The sequence below is a fragment of the Myodes glareolus genome, chromosome 10, assembly GCF_982192425.1.
Source record: "Myodes glareolus chromosome 10, mMyoGla1.1, whole genome shotgun sequence".
In the NCBI taxonomy this organism is placed as follows: domain Eukaryota; kingdom Metazoa; phylum Chordata; class Mammalia; order Rodentia; family Cricetidae; genus Myodes; species Myodes glareolus.
In genome coordinates, this window is record NC_142035.1 from 5190607 (window position 1) to 5202394 (window position 11788).

Here is an 11788-nt window from a genome sequence, read left to right on the forward strand (position 1 = left end):
GGCACGCACGCACGTATGCACGCACGTCCCGACGCATGCACGCACTACGTATGCACGCTGTAGCGGCCGGCCCGGCAGCGGCCAGAGGCTCCGGCGGCGAAAGGGAGAGTGCGCATGCGCATGGTATCTGGGGCACCGCGCAGGCACTGCCCGGACCGGGGAGGGCGGAGCTTCCGCGCCAGGGGGCGTGGCCTCACGCGGTTTGGGAGGAGGGGCAGTCTCTAGTGAGTCTGTTTAGTTAGAGCCTGCGGGGAGAACTGTTGTTAAGTGCTTTACTTAATAATAATAATTAACAAGAATAAACTTCCACTTTCTTCCCGCACGTGTGGTGCCAGACTCTGCTGAGCCTGAATATAATAAAGTACTTATTATTCTTACAAACACGATGTTTATGGGTTAGTGATATGTGCTAGGCCTTGTGACAGTTCATAAATAACAATTATAAATATAATAAACAGGCAATTATTGTTTGCTTATTTCGTGCCACTCTGCTGAATGCTTTCAGTAACTGTCATAAATAAAAAGCTGTTCTGCATTCACATTTCCAAGCAGCAAAGCACTACCCCGAACTGTTTGCTAATAGATATCATTATTTGTTTATGCAAGAAATATTTAGAAATACAAAAACTGGAAAACGACCTGCTTCACACCTTGCTTGGACCTCATGGAGAGAATAAATTGGTTACACAAATAAATCACATGATTAAAAGTGTCTCAGAGCCTAGATCTGTCTAATGCCCAAAATAGGCACCCTAAGCTCATTTTAGCGTGTGACTAATATTTCATTGTGTAACATATGCTGTGTGAGATAGACCAAACATGCATAGATGAAGGAAACATGCCCCTCCCCAGTCTCTGATCTGCGCTCGCTGTGCTCTCTGCCTTTCTCACGCGCGGGACCTTTGGGCTTTCTAAATTTGTTAAGAGTATCTTTCATCAAACGCAAAGCTTTGCAGTCAATATTTTTCTTAATTTTACTCTTTTTGGTGCTGTTGTCTTGTTTTACTTTTGTTTCAAAGACAGGGTCTCATATCCCAGTCTGCCTTGAACTCACTATGTAGCTGAGGATAACCTTCACTCTCCTGCCTCCACCTCCTGAGGTCAGGAATTCCCATTCATGCCGGGCTGGAGCTGGCATCCAAGGCTGAATGCCAACCAAGCACCTACCAGCTGCACTGACGCCCTGCTCTCTAATTTTATTTTATTTTTGAAGTAGGGTTTCACTACGTAGCCCAGGCTAGCCTGGAACTTACTATGTAGAGACCAAGCTTGCCTCAAGTCTGATGATGATGGTGATGATGGTGGTGATGATGATGATGATGATGATGATGATGATGATGGTATGATGATGGTGGTGATGATGATGGTGATGATGGTGGTGATGATGATGGTGATGATGATGATGGTGATGATGATGATGGTGGTGGTGGTGATGATAGTGATTGTAAATTATGTCTAACTGAGAACTTTCTATGTGCCATTTTAAAGAGTGTGACCCAGTAGTATGGACCACTTTCATGTTGCCTGCAGCTATCCAGCCCACCCATATCCAAAACTTTAATCTTGCAAAGCTGAAGTTCATCATCGCTCAAACAGTAAGCCCGAATTTCCCTTCCCCAGCTCCAGCCCTTGGCGGTCATCGCTCTATTTTCCATCTCTGAATTTGAGTGTTATGGTACCTGTGGAAGAGGCATCCTATCAAGTCCTTTGTGACTGGGTAACTTAGCACTGAGACAGGAAGGTATAGAAGCAGGCGTCGTGAAGGGGTGAGAAGGGAAGAGCCCATCACTGTCCTGGCTCATAATTTGTGTTTCTTTCTGGCTAATATTCAAGAACCTCAGTGCCACTGAATGTCACAGCCTCACTGCAGAGGGCTCAGAGACAATGACTCTTCTGAACCTAGCAGGGGTGGCCCCTGACTGGGAGCACACATTGAGCTCTCCCCAAATCCCAGGTTCCAGTAAAGTAGTAACCCCATGAATTTTTATAACAATAGGACAAAGACAGTTATAAAATAGCATTTCTCAACTACTTAGGGGGGAACGTGAGGTAGGCAGTTACAGAAGAGAGGGAAGCGCTCTGCTACAAGCCATAGATACCCCGACAACATTCTTAGCCCTTAGAGAGAAAGTTGGGGTTGGTCATACACTCCTAAGGATTTACCTGAGGTGACAGAAGCTGTTATGCTGAGTACAGAAGAGGGTAAAAGATGGCTATCCAGAGCACCAACATGTCCTGTGGTGAACTGGCTCTGGACTTGCAACATTCCAACCCTTCCATGTCATTGCGGTTCTGCTCAGTACCGTGGACGAGACAGCTTCTGTCCCAGAATCCTCATGTTCATAATAAAGCCAAAGTGCCCAAAGAGTTCATGTGTGTCTCCATAGAGGCACCTCAGACAAGGGTTTGAAAGCATGGGTGAGCTTTCCCATATCAGCACCCCCTCCCATCCCTACACTGGAACCTGGCACCTCAGGCAAAGCCCTTACAGCTCTACTGACAAAGCACAACCCTATTAATAACCCAGCTTGAATATTGTTTTTATATCATTTCAAACTCTACTTCGTCTTTAAGCTTTGTAAGAATTTGCTCCCTTCAAAGGACGCCATGGTGGAGGCGCCGAAGTTGTTAGCAAATGTGGTGGTGCACGCTGAAAGCCAGCAATCGGGAGGCAGAGGCACACAGATCTCCTATGAAGGCCTGCCTGGTCTGCATAGTGAGTTCCAGGCCGTATAAGAGAGCTCTTTTGAAAAGAACACACCCATGACTTGGCTGTGCGCTGTCTTTTTCCTATGTCTCTGTCTAAACACTTAGTAAACTCATTCAGTTTGCCTTGCGTCTAGCTCATCTTAAAATTCTTTTCTGCGCCATCGTCAAGCATATGGCCTCACCTGAGCAGAGGTCTCTGAGGGAAAAGAAGCTCTCCAGGCTGTTGGCAGTGGCGTTGGACTGTGTCTCCCTACCGCCACTGCTGACAGCGTGATGTCCCTCAGGGCTCATCTATTGTGTAGCATGTGTGACAATATCGCTTTCAAATGCCACCTCAACCCATCCCCCCACTCTTAACACCTGGAGTTCTCCTTGGCATTTTAATTCATAATGTTTTGGAAACTGCAGGTTGTTTTCCAATAGCAGCTTAGAAAAGGAGTCCAGGGTGTTGTTCCGGGGGTCTGCAAAGAAAGAACCGAGTGTGCTGGGCTGCCTTCTGCTCATCAGGAAACTCCTGTTTGGCTCTGCTGACATGCTTGCACTCGTACCTACGCACAGTGTCACAAATATTAGCAAAATACCTTTATTACTGGGGATTGTTCTGCAGAGAAGGAAGAGGGAAGAGAGGAGTAGAGGGGAGAGAGCTGGAGAAATAGTCACATCCTCTCATACCAGCTCATGTCTCTTAAGAGAAATCATCAGGTGATGGCTCCCAGCACTAGGGAGGCAGAGACAGGCGGATCTCTGTGAGTTCGAGGCCAGCCTGGTCTACAAGAGCTAGTTCCAGGACAGGTGCCAAAGCTACAGAGAAACCCTGTCTCAGGGAGGGAGGGAGAGAGAGAGAGAGAGAGAGAGAGAGAGAGAGAGAGAGAGAGAAATCATCATCATCTATTGGACTTAGTCTTGCTGTGTAGCTCAGTTGGTTCAGAACTCAATTCCTAGTCCAGATTGGCTTCCAATTTGTAATCCACCCGCCTCAGTCTCCTGAGAGCCAGCACTGTGGCCAAGGACCACTACTCTCAGGCCCATGTGTCTGCTTAGATGGCTTTTCTCCCCACCATCTTTGGTGCAGGAGGCTTTTGCATGCTAGTAAGTGTCCTGTGACTTACAGCCCCAGCCCTCTGAAACCCACTTTGACCTGTCATCTTCGTGTCCCACATTCCAGAAAGATCTAGACCTTTCTTTGTGTCACATTTTATCCCTTAGGCTGCCAGTAAAGCCTTTCTAGTTGTTTTCCATTGATCACCCGAGTCTACAGCTATGCTTTGTGACTTTATGTACCAGTGTGGTCATGCGGGTTTGCAGCAACCTCAAGCCCCACCCTAGGCATGATATCACACAGTTTTACTGTTAGTTTCTCTTCCTGGCTTTCTAGGTGCTCAGCAGTGACAGTACCCAGGTCAATTTGGGGATGGAAAGTTTATACAGAACCCCCACAACCTGCCACAAAAGTCACTTTGTAAGTGAACCCACTGAACAGGCAGCAACACCGCAAGGGAAGCAGAATATTATCCAAAGAGTGAGTGCATTGTCTGCTTAGTCACTACAGAACCTGCTGTGAGACAATGGCTTTACCCTGTAAACATTTGATTCTTGTACTTGTTTAATAAAATGCTGATTGGCCGGTAGCCAGGCAGGAAGTATAGGCAGAACAATGAGAACAGGAGAATTCTGGTGAGGATTATGCAGTCTGCAGTCGTGATCCAGCCACAGAGGAAGCAAGATGTGACTGCTTTGCCAAATAAGGTACCGAGCTACATGGCTAATATAGACAATAATGATGGGCTCATATAAGTTATAAGAGTTAACAAGAGTCTGAGCTCGTAGGCCAATCAGTTTATAACTAATGTAGACCTCTGTGTGATTTCTTTGGGACTTAATGACAGTAGGAACTGGGCAGGACAGAAACCTCAGTCAACAGAATGGTGCCCAACGTGGGGCAACTGCATCCACATAAAGCTTGAGAGAACTTGGAAAGTAATTTTAGACAGAAAAGAATAGAGTTAAGCATGGCTTATTGATAGCAGCATTTTCTCAGGTTGGCTCTGTTTACTAGAGGCAAATGCATCTCATTTAAGAAAGGCTTCCTGACTCAGCTTTAGCTGCAAAAACTTTGCAGCCCTTTTAAGAGGCCCTGCCACAAAACACTTATATGATGTTTATGAATAGCCTACAGCATGCTTCTTGGTGGTGGCAGGGACCTTGAAATGCCATAGAGTTGTGGCAATAAACATGGCTCTGGCCGGTACCTCTGTCATGAGGCTGGAATCTCAGAAAGTTAAGGAATGGGCAGGTTCCAGCTGTCAAAGCCATGGATTTAATCCTAGCCATATCGCTTAGCAAATTAAAGACTCATGTGGTCAGAAAAAGAGAGATATACTGTAAAGATAGATTCAGACAAAGAAAACCTCTAAATGGTTTACAGTGTGTTTAAAAATATATGTAGGCTTGGTAGAGAAAACAAAAAAGAATAAAGTCCTTAAAATAAAGAGAGTAGTTGGGTGTGGTGGTGCACACCTTTAATCCCAGCACTTGGGAGGCAGAGGCAGGCAGGTCTCTGTGAGTTCAAGGACAGCCTGGTCTACAGAGTGAGTTCCAGGACAAAGATACATAGAGAAACCCTGTCTCAAAAAGGCAAAAATTAAAAATAAAAGAAATAGAGTTTAAAATAAAGCTACACAAAGATGAAAAATACACAGAAAGTCTGGATACTGTATGTTATCATTTTCTCTTTGAATTGTTTGGATGCTGAGGAAGAAGCAACAGCTGCCAAAAGGTATTTGTTTATAAATGCTGCTGAATTAATTCAAGATAGGTATTTTAAAAATACCTTGACTTCAGAATTGAAGTCAAAAGGTATGTTCCTTTGAAGAAGAGGTTTTGCTTTTGTTTCCACAGGAAATGAGAGGCTGTGGATTCAATCTGAGTTAAGAAAAATTAGGCTTGATCAAGGAAGACCACCTGAGAAATCTCCAATAGGAGCAGATGGCCCAAATGTCTGAGTTCTATATCCAGAACAGATTCAAGACTGCTGCCTGAGTTGATCAAGCCTCACAGGATACTTCAGTCATGACTGGATCATAATTCTAAATTTTCTTTAGAAATTATCAGTGCCCCCAACCAGCAGGAAGTAGCCTGGAAAACTACTCCCACACTCCCAAAAAATGGACTATGGATATTTTCCTTTGTTTAGAATGTTGGTTATAATTTGTTATGGATAATGGTCAAGAGAAAAGCTAAACAAAGAATATTAGATTCAGAGTTCTTGTTCTTTAAAAAAAAAGGGGGGGATTGCTGTGGGACAATGGCTTTACCCTGTAAACATTGGTTTCTTGTACTTGTTTAATAAAATGCTGATTGGCTGGTAGCAGGCAGGAAATATAGGCAGGGCAATGAGAACAGGGGGATTCTGGAAAGAGGATTATTCTGCAGTCTGCAGTCGTGACCCAGCCACAGAAGAAGCAAAATGTGACTGCCTTGCCAAATAAGGTACCAAGCCACGTGGCTAACATGGATAAGAATAATGGGCTAATATAAGTTATTAGAGTTAACAAGAAGTCTGAGCTACTAGGTCAATCAGTTTATAACTAATGTAGACCTCTGTGTGATTTCTCTGGGACTTAATGACTGCAGGAACCAGGCAGGTCAGAAACCTCAGTCAACAAGAACCACTGCTACAGAGGACACATTCTCATGGGAATGGTCCACCTTGAGAAGCGTCCCCAGATCTGGTGACCAGACTTCCCCATCTCTACTCTCTGTCCCTGGCCATCTGCTGTCGATGACCATATACATGCCTGTGCCTCTGCCCATGCAGCTTTCCTTTGGCTCATGTTCCTATATTCCTGTTCCAAGCCCCTGTGCTCCTGCTCATGCATCTGTGCTCCTGACCCATGCACTCATGCTCCTTTTGTCTCATGCACCTGTGTTCTGGACTATGTACTTGTGTTCCTGACTATGCGCCTATGTTCCTGACCACCTGTGCACCTATGTGCACCTATGCTCCTGTTCTATGAACCTATGCTTATGGCTATACACCTGTGCTCTTCCTGTCCATGCACCTATATTCCTGTTCCATACACCTATGTTCCTGTCCCATGGATCTCCTGACCCATGCACATGTACTCCTGATCATGCACCTGTGCTCCTGTCCATGCACCTGTGCTTCTAACCCATGCACCTGTGCTCCTGCCCACGTACTGTGCTTCTAACCCATGCACCTGTGCTCCTGCCCATGCACCTGTGCTCCTGCCCATGTACCTCTGCTCCTGACCCATGCACCTGTGCTCCTGCCCATGAACCTCTGCTCCTGACCCATGCACCTGTGCTCCTGCCCATGCACCTCTGCTCCTGACCTATGTACCTTTGCTCCTAACCATGCACCCCTACTCCTGCCCATGTACCTGTGTTCCTGCCCATGCACTGTGCTTTTGACCCATGCTTCTCTACTCCTGTCCGTACACCTGTGCTTCTAACCCATGCACCTCTGCTCCTGCCCATGTACTGTGCTTCTAATCCATGCATCTGTGCTCCTGATCCATACACCTGTGCTTCTGACCCATGCACCTGTGCTTCTGACCCATGCACCTGTGCTCCTGATCCATATACCTGTGCTCCTGCCCATGCACCTCTGCTCCTGATCCATGTACCTCTGCTCCTAACTATGCACCTCTGCTCCTGCCCATGTACTGTGCTTCTAACCCATTCATCTGTGCTCCTGATCCATACACCTGTGCTCCTGCCCATGCACCTGTGCTTCTGACCCATGCACCTATGTTCCTGCCCATGCACCTGTGCTTCTGACCCATGCACCTGTGCTCCTGATCCATGTACCTCTGCTCCTAACTATACACCTGTGATCCTGCCCATGCATCTGTGCTTCTGACCCATGTACCTGTGCTCCTGACCCATGCACCTATGTTCCTGCCCATGCACCTGTGCTTCTGACCCATGCACCTGTGCTCCTGATCCATGTACCTCTGCTCCTAACTATGCACCTGTGCTCCTGACCATGCACCTGTGCTTCTGACCCATGCACCTGTGCTCCTGATCCATGTACCTCTGTTCCTAACTATGCACCTGTGCTCCTGCCCATGCACCTGTGCTTCTGACCCATGCACCTATGTTCCTGACCCATGCACCTGTGTTCCCGCCCATGCACCTGTGCTTCTGACCCATGCACCTGTGCTCCTGATCCATGTACCTCTGCTCCTAACTATGCACCTGTGCTCCTGCCCATGCATCTGTGCTTCTGACCCATGTATCTGTGCTCCTGACCCATGCACCTATGTTCCTGCCCATGCACCTGTGCTTCTGACCCATGCACCTGTGCTCCTGATCCATGTACCTCTGCTCCTAACTATGCACCTGTGCTCCTGACCATGCACCTGTGCTTCTGACCCATGCACCTATGCTCCTGCCTATGCACCTGTGCTTCTGACCCATGCACCTGTGCTCCTGATCCATGTACCTCTGCTCCTAACTATGCACCTGTGCTCCTGCCCATGCACCTGTGCTTCTGACCCATGCACCTGTGCTCCTGATCCATGTACCTCTGCTCCTAACTATGCACCTGTGATCCTGCCCATGCATCTGTGCTTCTGACCCATGTACCTGTGCTCCTGACCCATGCACCTATGTTCCTGCCCATGCACCTGTGCTTCTGACCCATGCACCTGTGCTCCTGATCCATGTACCTCTGCTCCTAACTATGCACCTGTGCTCCTGCCCATGCATCTGTGCTTCTGACCATGTACCTGTGCTCCTGACCCATGCACCTGTGCTTCTGACCCATGCACCTCTGCTCCTACACATGCACCTGTGCTTCTGACTCATGAACCTCAGCTCCTGGTCCACGCACCGCGTTCCTGACCATGCACCTCTGCACCTGACCATGCACCTATGGACTTGGTTGTTTCTGCTCCTGCCCATGAATTTTTGCTCCTGATTGTGCATCTGTGCTCCTGGTCCTTTCTCCGTCACATTAAGTAGATAATCACACTTATTCCTTGAGATTCTGACAAATGGTAATGTCCATTTGAGCTGTTACTATGCAATCTAGTTAAATCTTGGGTGTGATTTTCATCTAGGTTGAAAGGGTTGCTTCTCTATGAAAGCCCTGTTTCCCTGGCTGTGATTCCAGCAGAAAGCACAAAGGCTGGAGCATGTCATTTGCTTCCCATGGCTGCCCATGGCCTCAGAAGCAGCTGTCCCTCCCCAGGTTCTCTAGTTCTCACTGCTTCATCACCACAGCAGCTGCAGGGCTCAACACAGCTTCTGGGGCAGGTGACTATGTCATGCAATTGGCAGCCGTGTCAGTACCAGCGTTGCACGGGAAACTGGCTTCCTAGGAGGCAGAATAACTATCATTTGTAGTGTTAAGATTTCTGTAGCATAAATATTCTTGCCATGACTTATTTTAAAACAACACCAATCAAAACAAGTAGAAAGCAGATGTGTGCGGTTGGCTCTCATGAGCTATGTGAGCTGCTGTTGCTGCTGCTCCACCAGTCCCTGTTCCTAAAGTCACACAGGAATCTGGGGGGATCCAAAGGTAGAACTCCAGGGGACCCTGACATCCCAAGGGCAGGGAAACCTATGAAAGAGAGCTCAGAGGAGCCTCCTGGAGGTGGGCTGAGTCCCAGAGAAGAAGTGCTGGCTGAACAGGGCCCTATCACTTACTATGGGAACACTCTGAGGCTATGGTGAACACTTCCCCTGGGAAGCTGTGAGCAAGCATCCATTCATTCTAGATAGCACACCAAAGACATTCTAAAGAAAGGATTCCACTCTCACACGGGCAAGTATAGCCAATGACCCAGTGAGTTTACTGGGTTTCCTCACAGGCACATAGACGAGGGGTTTCTTACAGACAGGGACATGCGTGACTCAAGTTCACCCCAGAATGGGTGACAGCTCAAAAAGCAGCATCCCTGGAGTTTCTGGTCCAAATTTCAGGCAACCTCAAAGAAGAGGTTCCTCTCCCTCAGCAGTTTCTCCATGCTTCTGTAACCTTAGGGAGGGGCCTTATGAATCAGATAGCACTCTGACTTTCCTGAGGCTTGTAAGTTTCATGGGCTTTCTGAGCCTCGCATATTTCCTGAGACTTATGGGCCTTTCTCCTTCATCCAGAGGGGAGTGCTTCAATGTAGGGGGGGGGGGGGGGAAACCACACACCAGTTTACTTCTGGGATTGTAGGAAACATCCAGGGGCTGGGACAACTACAGTGCTGGATAAAGGATCATTTGTTAAGAGGACAGTGACAGAGGGTGAGCAGCAAGTCTTTCCTATGCCCCTCCCCCCTGCTTTGATGTCTTTCTTAAGTACCTGTCCTCGTGGACCCTGGCAGGAGCCCTACCTGACAAGACATGACAGTTGCAAAGCCACAGGGAGATAACAGTCCCCTGTCTCCCACCCAGTTTTCCTTTCTTTAAACATGGTAAACACAGGTTTGTTTGGTTTTTTAAATTTGAGAGTATGTCTTGCTATGTACGGTCTTGTGTTCTCCATCCTGCTGCCTCAACCTCTGGAGCCCTGGAATTACAGGGGCAGACTTGGCACTGGAGTTACTGACTGTCATGTAATTAAGCAGCCAAGAACTTCACGCCTCAGGAACAGCCAGTTGCGTTCTTTCTCTCACACTGGCAAGAGCCTGATGGATGGTCTTTCTCACTCAAGGTCTCTCGTTGCTGCAGTCCCTTGTATTGAGGAACCATGGTGGCGGGAACATGAAGGAGCTCATCTCATTGTGGTCTCATCGTATCCATAGTGAGGAACCAGGGGGAGATGAATGCGGGTTCGCAGCTCATGGAAGGAAAACACCTGAGAAGAAGCTGTGTCTGCAAAGACAAACTGGAGAATTTGAACCGCACTATTGTGGAGGGGGAGTGTAGCAGGTCCAAAGGCCAATTGCTTTGTCTCAGGCTAGTTCCAGCCCTTTGGGACAGCCATCCCTTGTCCATCTCTGTGTTGGAACTAATATTCCATAACTAACAGATTAGAGACTTTTGGAATCTAGTAATTTAGCAGACTATTTCCCACCAATCCAAGAGCTAAGAACGTCATCAGATGGCATTATGAGCCTATAGGAAAGCTTCCTCATCTCACTGGCCTGTCCTCACTAGTGCACCCACCAATGTATTTAAATTTGCCGTGATATATGTCTTTCTTTGTTTGGTAAAACTAGAAAAACTTCATGAAACTGCTTACACTGAATTCGGGGCACCCAAAATCTGTTCTAGGGCCATGGCCATACAAAATGGCTCCAAAGTCATTTCTTATTCTCTTCTAGATGAGAGCTGTGGTGTTTGCTTTGACACTCCTTTTTATTCAGTCCAGGACCCCAGGCTATGGGACAGTGCCCACATTAGTGTGGGTCCTACCTCAGCTACCCAGTCTAGACGTTCACTCAGAGGCTTGTCTTCTAGATGACTCCAGAGACTGTCAAGTTGACAATATTAGCTGCATAGACCCAAGTGCAAGTTTGGTGTTTGTTATTATTTTTAGATATATACATGCGTGTGTGTGTGTGTGTGTGTGTGTGTGTGTGTGGTTTTATGCGCATGAATTCAGATAGCTGCAGATGCCAAAGGCATCAGGTCCCCCTGGAGCTGGAGTTCAGGTGGTTGTAAGCCTCCTGACATGGGTGCTGGGAATTGAACTTGGGTCCTCTGGGGAAAAAAAAAATATTGTTCTAGCCCCTGGTGTTTTCCAAAAGATACCCATGGGCTTACGAATTCTCTAGAAAGACAGAGTATATGGAGTGATTTGTTTGTTTGTTTGTTTGTCTTGTTAGCATGGTTACTGTTTAGAATACAGAAAAATGTTTAACATCGCCTATGGGGCCAGGAAACTCGAATAGGACCCTATAAAGGAAAGAAAGAAATGTCGCAGGGAACTGAGAGCATAGGACACATCTGGCAATAGCAGGGGGAGCTGGGTGTAGTGTCTGCTCCTTTGATCCCAGCACTGGTGGGTGGGGGGGTAAACTAAGGCCTCTGCGCATTAAAGGCCTGCCTGGCTTACATGGGGATTTTAAGCTCAGATGGACCACATGGTGAGACCCTGTCTCTAATAAAT

The 11788-nt window shown here is 47.3% G+C and overlaps 1 long non-coding RNA gene across 1 annotated transcript; it reads left to right on the top strand.

Moving 5' to 3' along the window:
• Positions 1-4357: 4357 nt before the first annotated feature.
• On the top strand, positions 4358-6304 carry LOC146892714 (uncharacterized). Its single transcript, XR_015003988.2, has 2 exons — positions 4358-4455; positions 5608-6304. It is a non-coding gene; the product is annotated as an uncharacterized LOC146892714 (long non-coding RNA).
• The last annotated feature ends 5484 nt before the right edge of the window (positions 6305-11788 follow it).